The sequence below is a fragment of the Trachemys scripta genome, chromosome 9, assembly GCF_013100865.1.
Source record: "Trachemys scripta elegans isolate TJP31775 chromosome 9, CAS_Tse_1.0, whole genome shotgun sequence".
Lineage (NCBI taxonomy): Eukaryota > Metazoa > Chordata > Testudines > Emydidae > Trachemys > Trachemys scripta.
The window spans coordinates 89,025,992-89,047,210 of NC_048306.1; the positions used below are offsets into that span (position 1 = coordinate 89,025,992).

The 21,219-nt window shown below is 46.0% G+C and overlaps 1 protein-coding gene across 1 annotated transcript in view; it reads right to left on the reverse strand.

Moving 5' to 3' along the window:
* Positions 1 to 5,210, reverse strand: part of PLD1 (phospholipase D1) — a 123,476-nt gene extending 118,266 nt beyond the window's left edge. The window contains exon 1 of the mRNA XM_034780859.1: positions 5,103 to 5,210. The gene's annotated coding sequence lies outside the window, so the exon portion shown is untranslated. The remainder of the gene's footprint in view (positions 1 to 5,102) is intronic.
* Between the last annotated feature and the right edge of the window lie 16,009 nt (positions 5,211 to 21,219).

Genomic DNA, 21,219 nt, shown 5'->3' on the forward strand with positions numbered 1-21,219 from the left:
GCAAAAAGAACAGGAGTACTTGTGGCACCTTAGAGACTAACAAATTTATTAGAGCGTAAGCTTTCGTGGACTACAGAAGTGGGCTGTAGTCCACGAAAGCTTATGCTCTAATAAATTTGTTAGTCTCTAAGGTGCCACAAGTACTCCTGTTCTTCTTTTTGCGGATACAGACTAACACGGCTGCTACTCTGAAACCTGTCAATACACAGGAGTGACTGCAGCAGAAAAAGGGGATTAAATGAGCCCCACAAAAGCACGTCTGCTCAAAGAGAAACACAAGCTGGGCTGACAAAGCAGCACTGTTACATTTATTTATTTTCAGAAAGCACTGAAGAGACCCAGAGTGAGCTGAGGAAATAGCACTGAGTCCCAGCCAACTCCTGAAGACCTTTCTAAAAACCTCCCACGTTGTGAAGAGGAGAGAGAGGAAATGCCATCCAAATAGAGTGACCAGATAGTAAGTGTGAAAAATCAGGACAGAAGGTAATAGGCGCTTATATAAGACAAAGCCCTGAACATCGGGACTGTCCCTATAAAATTGGGACATCTGGTCACCCTACATCCAGTTAGGCAAATACAGCAATTTTCATAGAATCATATAATTCTGGGTTCTCCTTTTATCAGAAAGCCTCCATGAGAAGGAGGAGTGGGTGCATGGAGGAGTAGGTGCATGGAGTGAATACCTCCACAGCACTGGGTTCTGAAACAAAGAGCCTCCAGGTCAAGGAGATAAATAAAAAAAAACAAAAAACAAAAAAAAAAACCCTAGGAGGAAGTAGAATCACCTCCCCATCATAAGGAGCTTTCAAAAAAAATTATTTTCCTTCAAGGAGGTTTAAAAATCTGTCTGCAAGCAGAGTCTCAAACAAATAATTTTACACCTTGGCATGTGCGCACACCAACACACACAAAAGCCTACAGAAGATTATAGACCCAGTCTAGCTACTATTAAAGTCAAAGGCAAAACTGACATTGGGCCTAAATCGTCACTGCTTGTGTCCTCATTCACACCAGTGCAAAGCCAATGTAAAAGAATTCTTTGCTCCCTGACACCTAGGTTGGGTGCACTCATTTTTCACAGTGAGTGAACAAGACTGAGAATCAGGCCCGTTGACTTCAAAGGTGCAAGATCAAGCCCTGTGAAAGGACAAGAACACACAGAAGAGGAAGGGCAGAGTGATTAAATATTTAGAAAGCAACAAAAACTGCATATAGCCATTTATATTTTGACTTACCAGCATGTCAGTTTCACAGACCCTAAAACAACACATTGGGTGTGTTTTATATCTTTATACTCCATTAGCCTTAATTCTGTCCTTAAATCTGGGAAAAATTGGAGAATTAAAAATATATACAAAATTTCAGCTTTGGGTGCCAGACCAAGATGCCCAGGTCACATGCCACCTGAGGGGCGTTGGGCATACACTAAGAAGACACAACAGAATGTACTGCCTTCTCCAGGATTTCTTTCTAAAGGAAATAATGAAGCACAAGTATTTATCCAAGGCACATAGGTAAATACTGCACTGGGCAGTAGATTGTGTACATGTTTGGTAACACCCATTTACCTAGCTGATCCACCCAGTGCTCTTTCATGGGGAAAACTGAAGGCAAAAACACACGGAAAAAAATCTGCATTTCATCTGCTTTTGCACCTTATCAGTTGGCAATTGGTATCCTATCAGTCTTACAGCAAATTATTTCAAAGATAGATCAAGAAATGGTAACATAAATGGTAATATAAATCACTAGCTACAACTATTAGTTCTTATGACACACAATATTAAAGATGCCCATCATCACCGTATCCATAAATAAAAGCACAAGAGAAGGGCCAACTTATCTTCTGATTTACCACTTGTAACTCTACCTAAAGCCATATAGTTGTGTGAAAGGTTAGACAAAGCAGAATTAGATCCAAAGGTAAGCAATTAAAACTATAATTGAAACATATAGCAGCCTCGATGCATACCCAGAGATGGATTCTTTGTTTGATATGGTGAGATTTACATAATAATGAAATAGCTTCTGATCACTTTTCTTTTTGTCATCCCACAGATCAGGATTACGGCAGACATTCAATTATCCTAGATAAACTGAAGATAGGCCATTTATTTAAGATTTGCCGGCTGTCCAGTGCAGCAGGCACATGTGAACAACATAAGTACAGCCATGTTTGATCAGGTTCTACTCCACATTTACAGGTCTTGATTCTAGGGGCTGGAATTTCCAGACGAGAGCAGTGAGGTGTTCTGAACTTCATATAAAGAGGAGGACAGGCAATTGCTTACAATCAAGGAGTCTTTATTGGCTTCTTTTCAAGCACATATTTATGTAAACTAGTAGAGTTTACTCTGAATTTGCATTAACCTTGCCTAAAGAACTGCTTCTAAAGATACCTGTTGCTAACCCCTCCCCCACTTTTCCTATCCAAACATTTCCTGGCTCATGTTATGAGTCAGATTCAGGGCTGAGTTCTATTCAGAACTGCATGTGGTCGTCTAGTCAAAATAACTTACGTGAGGATTAACTTGTGATCTGCAGGATTCTTCTAAGCTCTCCTGCTATTCTTTCAGCAGTTGAAAAAGGAGTGTGTTTTCCAGAAAGGGGAGTGGATTTTGGCCAAAGAGGGGGCATGGGAGGTTCACTCTAGTTGTATGCTGCTGCACAGACTCCCTTAATTAAAGTCCAGTTCAGCTAGTATACATACGTCTCAACAGACTCAACCCTGAAGTCCCTATGCAACAAAACGTCCAGAATTTTACCTGCCTTACGACTACCCAATCAATCTCAATGCCTGTGAGTGCAATTCCCGTTGACGGGGCACACTTGCACTGCGATGAGATTTAAGACTCTTAAGAATGAATCAAGGGAACATGAACAAATAAATCTAAAATCTCAACCTCACTGTATCCATACAGCCAAATAGCAAACCTCTTCGTTTGCTTCCATAATGCTCCATGGTCCTATTATGTGACAAGGTCTTTTTTTTTAAAGTCCCCGCTGAAAGCATACCACTCTTTACTGATAAAGAGGATCTATATAGATTTCATATCAGGAAGTAGCTGATTCACAAGATGTGTTCAAGTTAAGTCACAAATGTAAACAGATATGCAATGAAATCAGACTCACAAGGATACTGCATGTGAGAACAATACCTAATAAAGGAGCTTCCTGTTTCCTAAATTCCTGTAGTACCATTGTAAAGCAACTTATGTCTATTTTATTATTGGATCCATTATTTGAAATTCCTAGTAATGGTTAATAGGAGATCACTTCTTTCTAACTGGAAACTCAAAGCTTATGCAGCAAATCCCACAACACTTGTGCATCTAAACACACAAACTAGAAATGAAAAGGCCCAATAAGTTTCTTTATTTATAAATTATAGGTGTCAGAGAAGCATACAAAGATATTTTGACTACAGTGGTAAAGTCGTAGTTACTCTCCTCCAGAGGGGGTTGAATGGTAACCTGGGCAGGGCACATTTCTGCTCTTGTACGAGGATACATGTACGCAAGTCTCATGGAACTCACTGGCTGGGGTTGCAAAGGTATAACCGAGAACATCATTTGGTTCAGTGCGAGTTACAAGTGTGTATCCCAGGGCAGAATTTGGCATTTCATTCTTTAAGGTCCTAATCCTGCAAGACGTTGGACACCTTTCACCATTACCAATGAATTCAGGCTTAGCTGATGTTAGGGTCCTTTCTTTCCCAAACTCTCTCTCTCTGCTTGAGGGCTGATTCCACCTCCCTTATCTACAGATGGGATAATAAACCAGGTACACCAGTAAGTCAGCCAAACCCACTTTATATTTTCACAGCAGAATCAGCACCTGCTAACAGGGTGGGGTATTTGAGACAATGTCTCCCTACTCCGCCAGCCTTTCTGGCCAGCATGAACTTCACTCATTAGGGATCAAAGAAATTTAACTTCTCCAGACTTTACAATTCCAGCTACTTGCTACTACCAGCAAAATACCAAATAATCAAGAAAATGTTCACTAAAATGCCTGCAGTGCTCATACTGTTTACCTGGATTCAACAAGAAGACCCTGGTCAAATTGCTCCACTGCTTTAGCAAGTGAACCAGTGGGTTGCAAAGGGCTATGAGGTCAAATACTCAATTGAATGCTTTCTGTATCGCAAGAAAAATTAGATTTTCTTTAGTGCAAAAAAAACAGTTTGGACAAGATCTCCAGGCACACAGCACTGTTTGCAGATCATACATAAGTAGTTTTAAACTAAAGGTAGACCACATTGCAACTGACTGTTAAAAGACAAATAAAATTTCCTGTTTAAACATGAAGCCAGCAAACTATTGCTAAAGAAAAGAGCTAAATTGGGGGCAACCCTGTCCCATTAGTGTACCCAAATGTTCAAAGATGTTACAGCACATACCGCAATTTTGCATTAATTCTAAAACTGCAATAGCAGCAATCTATTTTGCATAATATTTTTCTAATTCACTTCCTTTCCTCTTACTGTTTAGTGTTGCAAGCCAAATATTTGTTCAATATAGTTTTGGAGAATGATACATATAAGGCACAATCGAAGGGGAGCAGTGCCCATAATTACTTTGTTTATGGCATTTGGCAGGTGGGAAGCACTGGAATTTTGAGGGGAAGCACTAGATCGTTATATTATATATGCAAAGCTCCTACATTAAGAACTGAATACTTCCTGGTTCTTTAAATTATGCTGATCAAATTAGACAATAACCAAACCACAGTCTAGTACAGACTGGGAATAGCACAAAGAGCTTTATGAAAGTAGCAATGAAGCATGACTGCAAAGTTATTTCTTTTACATATTATCCATCCATGAGCCATCACATACAATTTGCACGGCTGACAGGCCAGGATCAAATGCCTCCGGCACAAAGCAGCATTGAGAAGACGGAGCTAAAGTTTTTTAAAAAATAAACAAACTAGGGAGATCTCAAAAGAGGCTGGAATAAACTCCCAGGAGAGGCAGCTAAGCCAAAACCCAAAAGCAGAAGAAACTTTATGCCAGGCAGAATCCCACCCCCCAAAATCCCAAGTAGTTTAGCTCATTTACTCATTCATGTAGTGTGCCCTGCCAAAGAATTTGGGGTTACCTGTGCCCAGCGCAGGTCTGCGTGTGTGGGCAGGTGTCTCCAGAGTTCTCTGTGCATGGAATGGGCTTGTACTGAGCGCTGCCTGTCTCCATACACCCGGGAGGGAGGGTAGCCTGGCTGGGGCGGGGCCACAAGGTTCCAGCTGTGCCCTGGTGCTGAACTATGCGGGAGGGCCCTTGAAAGAACTCTGACAATAGAGATGCCTTTGGCTTTTAGTTTCTCAAGGCGCGGTCGCATGAGAAGGGTGCTTGGAGGTGGGGATTTCTCTCTCGCAGGGCTGTTCTGCACAGCTCTCTGTGCATGCAGAGAACAGGGTCCCACACGCAGCGCAGCAGGCGAGACACAATCACTTGCTTGTGTGTCTATAAAACAATAAATCGCCTCCATGGGACAGCTGGTTACGAACAATAATTGGGAGTGTTCCCGAGTCAGGATTCAGCCGCAGAAAGACGGATGTGGAGCTTGATGTGTTTATATAGACAATAAACGGAATATTGTGTGTGTGCGTGTGTGTGTGTGTGTGTAAAATGCATAGTGTATGAATTATACAAAATGTGCATCTACGTGTCTAGAGAGGGGACACAGAGTTTACATACAAATTATAACTTTTGCATCTGAACAACCTGTGTAAATTTCACATGGCAAATCCATGGTGTATATGCAGTATCAATAATGGTCCTACTGGTATATGTGGGAACTGTAGGGTCTATGAAAAATAAAGTGTAAAAGAGAACTAAATAGTGGTGCTGGGCGTTTCTTGGACACCTAGTTCCATTAAGCGTCTTTGAAAATCTCTCCTGGTGACTATTGCTCTTGAAACAGGCTCTCTGTCATATGGAAGAACTCTGGATTCAACAGCTGGTATATATAACAACAAAGGTATTTCCAGCTTTGCCTACTGGTACTTGGCTAACTGGCTGGCCCTCCATCCCACCTGCCTCAGGTAACTCACCACATCACTCTCCTTCCATAGGACCCAATTCAAAGCCCACTGAAGTCAATGAATGCTGCTCTGGGGTTACCTGCTTCCTTTAAAATCTCTGTGCTGTAACCTGCTGTGCATCTTGCATTGCTCCCAACTGTAGTAATGTTCCATGTGGATCCAGAGAAGCCACCAACTCTATTGGATTAGAGTGGCATGAGCAATTGCCAAGTAGGCAGCCACAGCACACATGTTACAGTTGACTTGCTAATTACACTGCGAATAAATATCCATTACTGCAGGGGATGCCCATAAAAATATATGTTGCCAAGAGTATCAGAGCACAAGCTCATGAAATATTGTCTGAGTATCAGCAACTAAACTTGTTTTGCACAACTTCTAGCCACAATAGGTCTGCATTGCCAGCAGCAATTAGCAATGAAAATGATCTAATTATTCCTCACAAAGAACAGGAGTACTTGTGGCACCTTAGAGTCTAAATTTGTTAGTCTCTAAGGTGCCACAAGTACTCCTGTTCTTTTTGCGGATACAGACTAACACGGCTGCTACTCTGAAACCTGTCATTATTCCTCACAGTAATTTAACTTTGCTTTTCTGTTCCCATGAAAGACAAGGAGGTGTCATAGGTATGGTGATGAGGCTGATGTCTTTCACAGCTTTAATCTAGATGGCTGCAGGTAGATTTAATAAACTTCTATGAGCTCTAAGTGATTGGAATTTTGCTGAGAATTTTTCTTATCTTCCCTGTGAGTAATTCTTCTTTTCCATATTCCAGCTCCACTCAATGTCAGGCATGTCAGCTTTTGCCTGGGTGGCTTATCCATTTAGCTGCTTCATGGCCACTCTTCTACTGCAGCATCTGCACTGCTGTGTCCTATTGATGTCCCATTTAAATAGTAAGACATGGAGATTTGTCTTCATTAACAAGTAGCTGTTGTCAGCAACATTTTACTCCCTTCCACACTTTGTAGATAAACACTTTGGGCCAAATTCCATCCTGACTTAGACCCTGTCCAACCCCATGAAAATCAAGGGACAGAATTTGGATCACTCTATGTTTCTAGTCTGAGTTTAGTATTATAAGTGCACCTCTGCAGGCATAAGATGATGGGCCAGGTTGTTGCCATCACGTTGGTTTTATACCAGTGTTACTCTATTAAAGTCAATGGAATTACAACTGCATAAATCCAGTGTAATGGAGGAGAGACCCTAGCCCCTTTTGTTTTACTTTGTTGGAGGGCCGTCTTCTTCCTCTCACATTCTACCCAGCTAACAGGAAGGATCCAAGATCATGAGCCAGCCTTTTACAAGACAACTTTGAAAATGAAATGGGATGTGTCTGTGTCAAGAAAAGACCCTCCCCCAAAGGAAAGAGCAGAGTCAAATCCATCAAAAAATGCAACAAGAGACTTGTGAAAAAATAAAAGATCAAGGGAGGTTGTCAATTCATTGTTTAAATTAATATTTATTCTTTTTATCTGAAAAAGACCTAATGTAGGCTTTATAGCTTAATACAGTGGTAGTGTTGTTCTGAATAACTTCAAATGGGGAATAGAATGGTGTTTTATTTTCTTGAAATACCACACTGATTACACATTTTTTAATTGAATTCCCATTGCAGTTTTATAGCATTGAAGATATGACACTGTTAATTATGGAATTCCTTTGCGTCACTTGTGACCTGTGCCATACTTTCTAGCATTGCAACAGCCAGATTCGGATCTTTTAAAATGTGAATGAGTTATTCCACTAATCTGATTTTCAGAGGACTTCTCCTGACTTCAGTTGGAGTTCTGAGTGCTTGGCCAGTCTGAAAATCAGGTCCAAGATGTCTCAAACTGGCCACTCAAAAATTGGGATGGCCAAAATCAGTGACCACTTGTGAATATTTTGTCAATAGTGAAAATGTGTTTTCTCATAGTGATACTGAGGTCCTTGATGACGGCAAAGGATTACTCTCTATTATGATTGTTCATATTAAGTGACCAAGGAGGATATTTAAGCCGCACAATGTTAAACATGCAGACAGAGCTTGGCAAGGATGTTAATTTCCTTTTCTTTTCCCTCATTTTCTGAGATGTTTCAGTTTCTAGGAATGCAGCAGCTAGTACTAAAAGCTCAGCAACTAAAGACAGTTCTTTCCAGTTAAACAGGTTTAGCAGGTCTACTTCTAAAGAAGATGATGTCAAAATCCAGGACTTCCTGAAAATGTAATTGTTTATATTTTCATGATTAGAGAAACAGGCAGCTCCTAAAATATCCAGTTCAGTTAACTTTAAATGCTGTAATCTTTATCTTTTTTCTTACTGACGCCAAACAGTAACCTGGATCTAAGGAAGTCCTTTTCAGTTTGCCTTTGTATGTGGCTCTGAAACAGCAAATGAAATAAGTCTGACAATCTCTGCTGTGCAATTCGCACACCCTCAGAATGCAGAGTTTTAGAGCCTGCTCTTTTTTCTACAGAAGTTCCCTTTAGCCTTTGATACAGAAAATAAATAAACCAGCCTAATCATATGCTGTAGTACTCTGACAGACTAAATCATCTCCCCTAGTACTAATTATTGTAATAGAGTGTGCTGACCCTTTAAGGGAGGCTCCAGGACCAGCTCTGCCCTTTTTCTGGTTTCAGCCCAAAAGACAGGCATTCTGGGAGTTGTAGTTCTCAGAATATATGAGACCTATAGGTTTCACAGGGAGGTTCGCTAGGAGAGGAGGCTGTCTACAACCATCTCCCTTTCGTTAGTGTAGAGGAAACTGGGATGGAGCTCAGAGTTTCTAGGGGAGTCTCTCTATTAAGAATGAGACCTGGAGGGAGCTGTTGGTAGGCATCCTGGCAAAGAGAGCCTGGAAAGGAACAGGCTGTGATAGAAAGACTAGAAGAAGCCAGGGAAGAAAGGATATCTATAGAAGGTCTTTCTGGTGAGGACACTAGGAAAGGAGCTCTGGGTCTTTCCTGTCAAAGGGAAAGAACCTTGGGGAGGAGGGTCTGTAAAATAAGCCAGTTAGTAAAGTACTGTGAGAAGAGGGAGTGTTTTTTGGTCAGGAACAAGACCTAGCTAAGTCCTGAGGGGGAAGCTGAGAGATTGTGGCAAAGCTGAAGAAAGTGGCCTTGGGGAAAGAAAGGCAGAAACAGTTTGGAGATGGACCTATTGCTATCTAGGACACAAGGCTGGAGCTCTTAGAAGATGGAGCACCCAGGAGATATTGCTATTATACCCCCACCAGAGGATACTGTGTTCCATGAACAGTGAAACGGGGGGAGGGGCGGATTGTTTTCATTTGGACTATTGTTTATTCGGGACTTCTGTGATTTGGTTAGAGTATTAAACTAACTTACAAGTGGGGAAAACAGCCCCTCTGAATACTGAATTCTCATAGTGAGAAGGCAGGCTTTTCACCATACCCAATCACTACGAACTCCACTTGTGAAAGAGAAATGATGGCTACCCCTGAAACAAGAACTGATTATCACAAACTGTGTAGACGATTGCTGCCTGAGAATAAACTGATAGCATGTGGTTTTTGTAAGAAGTTTCAACAGATATCACATGCTTCATTTTCTTGAGAAACTATGGGGAAGTGCTTCTAAGAAAGAAGAGAATATGAAGCAACTGAAACAACATACAGACTTAGCTTGATAAATTGGAGGAAAGACTGGAGACAGTGGTTACCCAACACTTTCAATACTATTGTTTTTATGTTGTTATTCTGAGGAAATGCTGTTATGACCACGTGTGTACGTGGATCCTTGTTCCCCAAAAGCTCCTACTCATCTATCTATAGGACGGTAATTGCCTCTTGCCCCACTTGAACACAGTCATTAATCATAGAATATCAGGGGTAGAAGGGACCTCAGGAGATCATCTAGTCCAACCCCCTATTAAATCATCCAACAGATTTTTCCCCCATATCCCCAAATGGCCCCCTCAAGGATTGAACTTGCAATCCTGGGTTTAGCAGGCCAATGCTCAACCCACTGAGCTATCCCTGTGTTGTGTGGGTGTCACTCTGTGCCCAGCCCAAAGATGAGGAGAGCCTGTAACAGACCCCTGCTACAGAGGCTGTCTCTTTAGCTCAAGCTATACACACATGCTTTCAACTCTGAAGGTCCCTTGATTCAATCATTGGTGTACCAAGGCATGGTTGTCACACAAGGTACTTTGTGTGGATAGATTGGCTTGAGCATTAGAGTCCACAAACACAGTGCAATTTCCAAGACTGGAGCCTCCTATTTCACTAATTTGGGGTACACAGTTAGTAGATGTACACTATCTAACTTTAATATTGGGGTGAACACTAAATAACTGGAAATAATATGGGCAAAGCCATTTATGAACTAAACAGTAGCTAGAACATAAAAATGGCCACACGGGGTCAGACGAATGGTTCAACTAGTCCAGGATCCTGTCTTCCCACTGTGGCCAGTGACAGATGCTTCAGAGGTAATGAACAGAACAGGGCAATTATCTAGTGTCCATCCCCTGTTGTACAGTCCCAACTTCTAGCAGTCAGAGGTTTAGGGACACCCAGAGCATGGGGTTGCATCCCTGACCATCTTGGCTTATAGCCATTGATGGACCTGTCCTCCAGGAACTTATCTAATTCTTTTTTGAACTCACTTATATTTTTGGCCTTCACAACATCCCCTGTCAACGAGTTCCACGGGTTGACCATGCATTGTGTGAAGAAGTACTTCCTTATGTTAGTTCTCAACCTGTCGCCTCTTAATTTCATTGGATGACCCCTGGTTCTTGTGTTATGTGATGGGGTAACTAACACTTCCTTATTCACTTTCTCCACACCATTCATGATTTTACAGCCCACTATCATATCCCTCTCTTAGTTGTCTCTTTTCCAAGCTGAAAAGTTCCAGTTTTTTAATCTCTCCTCATATGGAAGCTGTTCCATATCTCTAATCATTTTTGTTCCCCTTATCTGTACCTTTTCCAATTCTAATATATATATTTTGAGATGGGGTGACCAGAACTGCGCACAGTATTCAGGTTGTAGGGGTACTATGGATTTATATAGTGGCATGATGATATTTTCAGTCTTATTATCTATCCCTTTCTTGATGGTTCCTAACATTCTGTTAGTTTTTTTGACTGCCGCTACACATTGAGCAGATGTCTTCAGAGGACTATCCCTGATGATGGCAAGATCTCTTTCTTGAGTGGTAACAGCCAATTTAGACCCCATCGCTTCATATGTATAGTTAGGGTTACTTTTTCCAATGTGCAATACTTTGCATTTATGAGCATTGAATTGCACCTGCCAGTGTGTTGCCTAGTCACTCAGTTTTGAGAGATCCCTTTGTAACTGTTTGAGTCAGCTTTGGACTTAACTATCTTGAATACTTTTGTATCATGTGCAAACTGTGTCACCTCACTGTTTACCCCTTTTTCCAGATCATTTATGAATATGATGAATAGCGCTGGTCCCAGTAGAGATCCTTGGGGGACCCCACAACTTACCTCTTTCCACTCTGAAAACTGACCATTTATTCCTAGCCTTTGTTTCCTATCTTTTAACCAGTTACTGATTGTGAGAGGGCAACCCCGCCCCGCACTAGCCCCGGCAGCGCCAGACAAGTAGCTCTGTCAGCCGAAGTCCTGCCCCGCTCGTACTGGGCATGCTCCAAATGCTCAGTGAGTATAAAAGGAGGGAACTCAGCTCAGTCTGGGCAGGTGACCAAAGGGGAAGGACCTAACCAGGCAGCTCCTGCAGAGGACCAGCCAACCTCTCCGAGCCGCTCGAAACAGAGGCTTCTTCAGGCTGGCACGAACCCCTACCGGGGGAGGAACCAGGGGAGGCGACGGACCCGGAGACCCGCGGAGGACCCTGGGATTCGTGGGCAACCCCAACTTCCAAGCTGGTAGGAACCGACCCCGGGGGGCGGCGGGGGGTGACGGACTGGTACCTTGCCCCCGGTAAGCCTCAGCGTGTTTCGGTAGGACCACCCCCCCGCTGAGCCAGCAGGAAGGTCCCACTGCCCTGTGACGAGGGGCATAAACCGTCACACGTGGTGGAGAATGTGGGCAACGATTCGGACCTGTTAAAAAGGTCCAGTAACAGGAGGTTTAGCCAGGGACCCCCCCGTTTATCCTCACGGTGAAGGCAGAGAAGCTCCTGAAGTGGATGCTGGAAAAGCAGCAGGAGCAGGCAGCCCAACAGCAGCAGCAGCAGGTGCAGATGATGCAGCAGATGATGAGCCAGCAACAGCTGCTGATAACCCAGCACCAGGAGCACCAGCAGCAATTCCTCCAAGAATGAGCGGCCCAGCAGCAGACGCAACAGGAACACCTGGTGCAGCAGGTGGCTACGCTACTACATCCGGCGGGAGCTGCACCCGCCACACCCACTGGGGCCGGACCTAGGGAGGCCTTGGGGAAACTGCCAGTACGCCTCACCAAGATGGGGCCTGACGACGACCCGGAGGCGTTCTTGGTGACGTTCGAGCGGGTAGCGACCGCCGCCAGGTGGCCCCCAGAATATTGGGCCACCCTACTAGCCCCCTATTTGACGGGACAAGCTCAAGCTGCCTACCGTAGTCTCAATCCCCCGGGAAGCCCTGGAGTACGCCCGAGTGAAGGCGGCCATCTTAGACCATACAGGCATCAGCCCCAAGACCTATCACCAACGCCTCTGCCAGGATCAGTACCCCCCTGGGGCCCGACCCCGGGCAGTGGCCCAACGCATCTGAGACCACTGTTGGAAGTGGTTGAACCCGGAGGGCTTAACGGGGCCCCAGGTGGCAGAGATAGTGGCACTGGAACAGTTCACTCAGATCCTGCCCCCGGGAGGAAGGGCCTGGGTATGAAGGCATCGACCAGTGACCTTGGCTGTGGTGGTGGCCTTGATGGAGGACTACTTATCCACCGAGGGGGCCGAGGCGCCACCCCGAGTAGCCGGGAACCCTGGTCGTAAGGGCGGGGCAGGAAGAGGGAAGCACCATGGGGTGGGACCCCAGGAGCCGCCAGCGGGAGCCCGACCTGCGTTTCCAAAGCTCCCTAACCCTAAGCCCAGACCCAAGGTACCCCAGCTAACAACCTGCAGAGAGCAACAACCCCAAAAGAGAGGGAGCCCCCTGAGGGGAGGCCCAGAGCCTGCCGAAGCCCGAGAGAGGTGCTGGACAAAAAGGACACTTTCACTGGGAGTGTCCCTTCATGGACTGCAGCTACGGACAAGTCTGGTGGCTGGACAGAGGAATCGGGGGAGGGGAACAGGAAAGCTAGTAGTCCCCGTCCGGGTTGAGGGAATCCCTGCGAACTCCCTCGTGGACTGCGGGTGCAGCCAGACCCTCATACGGGAGCAGCTAGTCCCAGACCTCAACCTCCTAGGCCCCCCGATCCACCTACAATGCGTACATGGGGACATCTGCCCTTACCCCACGGCCTGGGTGAAAATACAAGTAAGTGGCCGGGAGGAGGGCCTCCAGGTGGGCGTGGCACCCAGGCTGGCTTACCCCATGGTATTGGGACAGGATTGGCCCGGCTTCGGGGAGGTTCTCCTGAAGTACCAGCCATCCAAACCCCGACCAGACAGGACTAGGCCTCCAAGTGCAGGACTTCTCGGATGCCTACTGAGGATTGACCCAGGTGAGGGGACCGCAGTGTCAGAGGAGACCCCCGAGGATCACCCCACCAACAGGCCCTGCTCGGTGGAAGATGCCCAAGCAGAACTGAAGTGAGATGCGGACTTCATACAGGAGCAGAGAGAGGACCCGACCCTAAGTAGAGCCTAGGAACAGGCCACCGAACCAGGCCCCAAGGGAGATCCGACTCCGCGGCCTCCATAGGGCCCCCGCTTTGAGATATGGCGGGACCGCCTGTATCGTATAGCGTAGGAGCCCCAGACACAGGAGACGTTCCATCAGTTGTTGGGGCCCCGGAGGCTGCGGCAAGGTCTCTTACAACTAGCCCATGCAAACCCTTGGGCAGGACACCTGGGGCGGGAGAAGACCCTCCAGAGGGTGGCTCGCCAGTTCTTCTGGCCGGGCATACACTGAGAGGTTAGGGACTATTGTGCATCGTGCCCGGAATGCCAGCGAGCGGGACCGAAAGGGGTAGCCCGAGCACCCCTGGTACCCATGCCAGTCATCGGCATACCCTTCGAGCGGATTGGGATGGACCTCGTTGGCCCCCTCGAAAGGAGCAAGACGGGGAACCGGTTTATCTTACCGATTGTAGATTACGCGACACGCTACCCGGAAGCAGTTCCCCTAAAAACAGCGACAGCACCGACAATTGCCAATGAACTAGTGAAGATTTTTGCTAGGGTCGGGATACCTGCAGAGATACTGACCGACCAGGGTACGAATGTGTCCTCCAAACTAATAGCCGAACTGTGTCGCCTCCTCCACATACGGACACTTCAGACGTCTGTTTACCATCCTCAGACCGATGGCCTGGTGGAACACTTCAATGGCACTCTAAAATCTACGCTACAGAAGTTCGTGGAGCAGGACCCCTCGCATTGGGATGCCCTGTTGCCAGCCTGGCTGTTCGCCATATGAGAGGTGCCCCAGGCCTCGACAGGGTTCTCACCCTTTGAACTCTTGAGGCAGCCCAAGGGGATCTTGGACCTTTTGAAGGAGGAGTGGGAAGCCCAGGAGACGTGAGTTCTTGGGACCACCCAATATGTGTTACACCTCCGCAAACGGCTCCAAACACTAGGGGCCTTTGTCCGGGAGAACCTGATACAGGCCCAAGTGGGCCAAGAATGTCTCTACAACCACGGGACTAGAGGAAGGAGTTTCGGCCCAGGCGACCGGGTGCTGCTCTTGTTGCCCTTGGCAGAGTCAAAACTTCTGGCCAAGTGGCAGGGCCCCTACGAGGTAGTCTGACGAGTGGGGCTGGTCAACTACGAGTCAAGCGTCACCCCCAAACAGCAAGAACAACTACAATGACTAGTGGGGAAATTCCCAGAGGTTTTATCCGCCCACCCCGGATGAATGACGCTGATGAATCATCATATCACCACCAACTTCGGTCAAAAGGTGAGACAACCACCGGCCATTACCCAGGAAAATGTGAGACACGGTCCGGCAAGAACTAGAGACAATGCTGGAGATGGGGGTCATGGAGGAATCGACAAGTGAGTGGCGCAGCCCCATCGTCTTAGTCCCGAAACCCGATGGGACTACCCGATTTTGCATCGACTTCAGAAAGGTCAACGCCATCTCCCACTTCGATGCATACCCAATGCCGAGGATAGACGAATTGCTGGAACAGCTCTGGGGAGCAAGGTATTTGTCAACCATAGATCTAACTAAGGGATACTGGCAGATCCCCCTCACACCAAACTCCCGAGAGAAGACGGCCTTCCTTACACCCTTTGGCCTCTTCCAATTTGTAACGATGCTGTTTGGCCTACACAGAGCCGCCGCTACCTTTCAGTGCTTGATGAATAAGGTCCTACTCCCCCGCGACCGGTATGCGGCGGCATATATAGATGACATCGTGGTCTACAGCCACAACTGGGAGGACCACCTATATCATCTGTCGGGGTGTTATAAGCCCTCAAAGAGGCTGGCCTCACGGCTAACCCGGCAAAGTGCCACCTTGGACAAGAAGAGGTAACCTACCTGTGATACACGGTGGGAGGGGGGAAGTTAACACCCCTAATTAGCAAGGTGCAAGCACTCAAAGAGGTACCCGTCCCCAAGACAAAAAAACAAGTACGCCAGTTTTTGGGACTAGACGGCTATTATTGCTGTTTCGTTCCAGATTTCGCATCCATAGCAGCCCCCCTGTCGGACCTGACGAAAAACTCTCAGCCTCGACAGGTTCAGTGGTCTGAACAATGCAAGAAAGCCTTTGAAACACGAAAGGAACGGCTCACACAGGAACCTGTCCTATGACACCTAGACTTCCAGAAGGAATTTATACTGCAAACTGACGCATCAGAAGAGGGCTTGGGGGCAGTGCTATCCCAAGAAGTAGACGGGGAGGAACACCCACTGCTATATCTGAGTGGTAAACTGTTCCCTCGGGAACAACATTATTCGACAATAGAGAAAGAGGCTCTGGAGGTACAATGGGCCATCGACGCCCTGCATTATTACCTGCTGGGGAATAACTTTAAGTTGATCATGGATCACGCCTCCCTACGGTGGATACACAGTATGAAGGACGCGAACCTCAGGATTATGCGGTGGTACCTCTCCCTCCAACCCTACGACTTCCGGGTGTTCCATCGCCCTGGTAAGGCCCACGCTAATGCGGATTTCTTCTCCAGGCAAGGGGAGAGGGGGGAGGGCGTGGACCAACCTGGGGGATAGTTCTTAAGTGGGGGGGTATGTGACGGGGCAGCCCCGCCCCGCACTAGCCCCGGCAGCGCCAGACAAGTAGCTCTGTCAGCGGAAGTCCCACCCCGCTCGTACTGGGCATGCTCCAAATGCTCAGTGAGTATAAAAGGAGAGAACTCAGCTCAGTCTGGGCAGGCAGCCAAAGAGGAAGGACCTAACCAGGCAGCTCCTGCAGAGGACCAGCCCACGCTCTTGGAGCCGCTCGGAAACGAGGCTTCTTCAGGCCGGTCCTAATGGGGTTGACTCCAGGCACCACCCGAGCAAGCGGCCGCGCCAAAGGTTTGTTTTTTATTTTTGCTTTGCCATTCTGGCCACCCCGTTTTTTTTTTGCTTGGGGCAGCCAAAAAGCCAGAGCAGGCCCTGGGCACGAACCCCTACTGGGGGAGGAGCCAGGGGAGGCGATGGACCTGGAGACCCGCGAAGGACCCTGGGATTCGTGGGCAACCCCAACTCCCAAGCTGGTAGGAACCGACCCGAGGGGGGGGGGGTGACGGACTGGTACCTTGCCCCTGGTAAGCCTCAGCATGTTTCGGTAGGACTACCCCGCTGAGCCAGCAGTAAGGTCCCACTGCCCTGTGACAAGGGGAGTAAACTGTCACACTGATCCATGAGAGAAACTTCCCTCTTATCCAATGACTCCTTACTTTGCTTAAGAGCCTTTGGTGAGAGACCCTGTCAAAGCTTTCTGAAAGGTCAAGTACAGCATATCCACCGTATCAACCTGGTCCACCTGCGTGTTGATTCCCTCAAAGAATTCTAATAGATTGGTGAGGCATTATTTCCCTTTACAAAAGCTGTGTTCATCTATCTGTCTGATAATTTTGTCTATCTACTACAGTTTCGACCAATTTGCCTGGTACTGAAGTTAGGCTTACCAGCCAGGATCACTTCTGGAGCTTTTTTATAAAAAATGGCATCATATTAGCTATCTGCCAGTCATCTGGTACAGAAGCTGATTTAAAGATAGTTTACATACCACAGTTAGTAGTTCTGCAATTTCATAGTTGAGTTCCTTCAGAACGTCGGGCTGAATACCATCTGGCTGTGGTGACTTAGTACTGTTTAATATATTAATTTGTTCCAAAGCCTCCTGTATTGACACCTCAATTTGGGACAGTTCCTCAGATATGTCACCTGAAAAGAATGGTTCAAGTGTGGGAATCTCCCTCACATCCTCTGCATGAAAACAAATGCACAGAATTAATTTTGCTTCCTCATAATACCACAAAATCATGCCGGGGGAGCAGTGGGGCTGGGTTTCCTGGGTCATAGATAAGCAGTTGCCAGCAGGCTGCCAGGTGGAGAGTTAGAGTGTGGCTGCTCCTGTGAATGCTGTTCACCCACATTCAAGACCCATGGGTCATGACTGGTATCCTCAGTGTGAGAGGGTACCAGGACATCATCTGGAGGGAGGAACCCAACTATGGGACCTTTGTTTCCTCTTGATCTTCTCCCTCCTCCACAGCACAGAGGCTGTCAGACTGGGGTTAGGACTACTCTATTGTGTCCTGGAAAGTCTTCTCTATGTACCACTCTGTCTGCCTTAGCTCCTCCAGTTCAGCTACTCTAGTATCAAGAGCCCATACTCAGGAGTTGCTTGCACTGAATGCATGCATACACCACCTGCCCACAAGGCAGGTAATCATATCTGCTGCATTCAGTGCAATAAACTGGGTAGCCCCCACTTTGCTGCTGGACTTCTGCCTGCATTATTTTTATTCTTGCAGTTCTGTTGTTGTTGTTTGATTGGTTGGTTTTGTTTGTGGTTGTTTTGTTTTTTGAGGGTGGTGGGGTGTCTATTGACCTACATTTAGTGAATGTTTGTTAGGAGTATCTAGCTGTCACACTCCCTCTCTAAACTCCCTCACAAAACTCCCCCATTTCCTGCTTCTGTCCACTAGCTCCTCTGGTCCCTTAAACCTCTGTTCTCCTTGAGTTAGTCCAGTCCCCTTGCCAAGGGATCCTAAAGGGATTAGGGATCAAAGGACAACAGGCTAGGGCCTTGTTAGGAAGCTCTCAACCTTGTCTTGCAGGTCTCTAGGCCCAGCAATAAAGGATGATTGATTATAGTTGAACATTTATTATCCCAGCATGTTAGTAGTAAAAGCCTGTACCAGTAGGTAGCCTCATAACCTCACAGCACACACACAAAAATCACTTAGCTCTTATTTCTCTGATTCTATGTTGTTAACTAGCTTTTGTCACTATCACACCACATGAAGAAATCCCTCCAGGTAATACATCTCCTTTCACTTAACGAGGTGTATGGGGATTCCAGTGCCAATGCACAATTAACTGTTTTTACTCCCATTTTCTATAATGATACTGACCTCCTTTGTAAAGTGCTTTGAGATCTACTGATGAAAAGTCCTACACTAGAGCTAGGTATTAGTATTATAAAGACATTTTGGCCATTTAATGTGCTCTAAAAAGAATAATATTTTATAAAATAATTTCTTTGCTTCTAAACTAGGATGCTGACTGATGTGCTCATAAAAGATTAGAGAGCTTAATCTGAAGGCCCTTTGACTTCTGTGGACCTATCAAGTTAACGTAATAAGTCTACATGATAATATTGGTAGCTGGCTCTGTTAAGCAAAGTAGATTGTGACCTTAGGTCCTTTCTAGCTTCAACCAGCAGACTCCTGAATTTATTCTTGACTTGCAGCATGTGTGTATAAGAAAGAAACAGTATCCTGGTGGTCGACTCGGACAGCCCATTTAAAACAGGCATGATTTCCACACCCACTATCCAGCTCTGTCAGCAGGGGAAGGTGGCACCCGCTTTGTCCAGGAAAGAACAGGGAAAGGCAGCATCAGCTAAAGTCTGCGAGATCAGTTGTACTGATGAACGCTGAAGAAGGCTGATGAGTGGTAAATTGCCGTTTTTGATTCTTGCCACCTTCATCAGCTGCTCCATATTAAGTGGCAAGACAAGATTAGCAATGAACCCAGTAACCACCTTCATCAGCACTGGTTTGGCATTGGCAGCTTTCTTGGTACAGACATATCATTATGATGGAAGATCAATTAATTATGAAGCATGTATGCCAAGGAATGCCACTACACGATGGGCGATCACATGATCACAGACAGCCTCAATGGTACAATAGGATTGACAATGACAGACATAGACTGAACATCCAGCCAGAAAGTCATAAAGACCTAGCCAGCGAGGTGGCACTTAGTCTGCAAGGAGGCTACACGTCTTTGGAATGTGCCTTGAGGATGATGAGAAGAAACAGCAACTATGAGAAAGTGAGTCAAGGCAAAGGAACAATTGTAGGTAGCGCTAAACATGAGTTTATGTTATTGCTGCTGTTAAAACCTTAGCCATTGATATTGCTATATCCAGTCCCCAGTATAGGGGATACTAGATAGGGAACGAATGCAGAACTGACAAATAGATAGCATAGGTTTAGTAAAAGCACTGTCCAAGACTGAACACGATATTTAAAGTCAGGGTATGCCATCAGTTTATGCTGACAAATATTTCTAGTATTAGCCTCTCTATCTTTCTTATTACAACCAAACATTTTGTTTGCTTTCCTGACCAACCCTGGCCATTGAGTTATTTTTGTTAATTGCGCTTTCCACAAATAAATTTAGGAACCTGACTCGCAATGGTTTTACTGCTTGTATGAATTGCACTGAACTCAGAAGAGTTATACCAGCTTAAACCTGAGCGAAGAATAATGCCCTAGGCTTGTTGTGTTTTCAAACCTTGCACAAGTACTGTAGCTCAAGTTGTCCCTTCCAACATGCATTACTGGACTCTTGCCTATACTGAATTTCATCTCTTGTCACGTCATCCGATCACCTAGCTTTGTCAGGGCCACACAATTCTCTAAATTGGGATGTTCTTCACAAATCCCTCAGTTTGACTGAACTAGATCATATTGACTAACCTGCTGTTTCAGCATATCTCCAATGCTAACCTCTCTGTTCAAGAGAAGTAGTGCTAAAGTAGGGATGCCATTTTACTATTTGCTAAATGCTTCTGGGCACTATCAATTGTTTCAATAACAACAATGTTCAGAATTAGTCTCTTCTTCAGTTTGGGCCCTTTGCAGCACTCTGGCAGTGGAAAAGGGCCAGAAAGCTGCTGGATATCTCTACGTGGCTCTTACGCTATTTCCCTGCAGCCCCCAGCATAGGGAGCATGTCAAGTGTAGGACATGCTGTGTCCTTGGCTGGCCAATGGTCCCTTGAAGTAGTTACCAGCCTGTGTACTTAGTTTGGAGCACTCTCCAGCCCCAAAACCAGGGAATTTCAGCTAGCTCCTCTGCAAACCTTCCCACCCTCTGCTGTGTTGAGCAGATATTGGACATAATAGGGAATCTGGACCACAGAGATGGTGAACCAATAAGTCTCCACTATGTCACCTAGCAGTTTGGTGTGGTGGCCACTTAGGAAGGAGCCTGTGAGCGGGGAAACTTCAGTCAGTGGACTCTGAAATCTGTGTTCAGTAGAAATACGCCATCTGTTACTGAAGCCTGATGTAAGGTAGAAGAGACTCAAGCCGTATGTGTATAGCGAGTGGGAGGGAAAATGAAAAGCGGTTAGTTCTGAACTTTTTTGAAGATTCCAAAATGAAAAGTAGCAAGTAGAACTTTATCACTGGCGAGAGAGAAAAAGCTTGGAAAGGATGGGGGTAAAGAAGGCCTGAACAGGTGATTGAAATCCAGTCACCAGCATCATCTCAGTCATCTCATAGGGTAGGTCTACACTTAACTCCGGGTCCGGCGGTAAGCAATCGATCTTCTGGGATCGATTTATCGCATCTTGTCTAGACGTGATAAATCGATCCCGGATCGATCCCGGAAGTGCTCACCATTGATGCTGGTACTCCAGCTCGGCGAGAG